Genomic DNA, 1,082 nt, shown 5'->3' with positions numbered 1-1,082 from the left:
AAAAAAGGTATATGCAATGAATAAGTCATTGGCCTTGTAAAGTTCTATCATCCAGCATTATTTATATTACCAAAGCCATTTTTTATAACTACTGACACTTTGTCTTTGTTTTTACAGCTTTCATATTCTAATCACCAGCAATTATGATAAGATGTTGATTATGTGTTTGGTCAATTTCAGGTTGCAGAAGTTGGTATGATTTTTCAATTTCATCATCACTGGCTTTAGTAATTTGTGCATAAATTTGAATAATAGTGGTATTAACTGGTCTTCCTTGAAGGCTTATTGATTTTATCTGATCACAGACAACATAGCGCTTCTAAATAGGTCTTGGAACGGTCTTTTTGATGATGAATGCTATGGCATTACTCTTGAGTTTGTTGGTCTCAGCCTAGTAAACCAGATGATTTTCAGTTTAAAAATGGCCAGTACCAGTCAATTTCAGCTCACTAATGACCAAGATATCAATCTTTATGTGTTCCATTTCATTTTAGATAACTTCTAATTTTTCTAGATTCACACTTGGTACATTCCACATTCAGATTATTAATGGATATTACAGCTGTTTCTCTTCATTTTGAGTTGTGCCCCATCAGCAAATGAAGGTCCTGAGAACTTTATTCCATTATTGTCATCAGAGTCAACTTAACTTTGAGGAGGCAACTCTTCCCCAGTTATTTTGAGTGCCTTCTAATCTGATGAACTCATTTTGTCAAATACCTTTTCTGTATCAATCAATATGATTATGTGGTTCTTTTTATTATTTAGATGGTGGATTACATTGATTGTTTTTCTGATGTTGAACCACCCTTGCATCTCTGATATGAATCCCACTTGGTCATGATGTATTAATTTTTTATGTGTTATTCAATTTTGTTGGCTAGGATTTTGTTGAGAATTTTTGCTTCTATGTTCATGAGGGATATTGGTCTCTAGTTTTCTTTCTTAATGTTGCCCTTCCCTGGTTTTGGTATGAGGGTCATGTTTGCTTCATAGAATGTATTTGGGAGTTTTCCATCTTCTTCTACATTCTAGAATAATTTGAGTAGAATTGGTGACAGCTCTTCCCTGAATGTTTGGTA

Source organism: Chrysochloris asiatica, unplaced genomic scaffold (assembly GCF_000296735.1).
Source record: "Chrysochloris asiatica unplaced genomic scaffold, ChrAsi1.0 scaffold00086, whole genome shotgun sequence".
In the NCBI taxonomy this organism is placed as follows: Eukaryota; Metazoa; Chordata; class Mammalia; order Afrosoricida; family Chrysochloridae; genus Chrysochloris; species Chrysochloris asiatica.
This window is presented reverse-complemented; position numbering follows the sequence as displayed.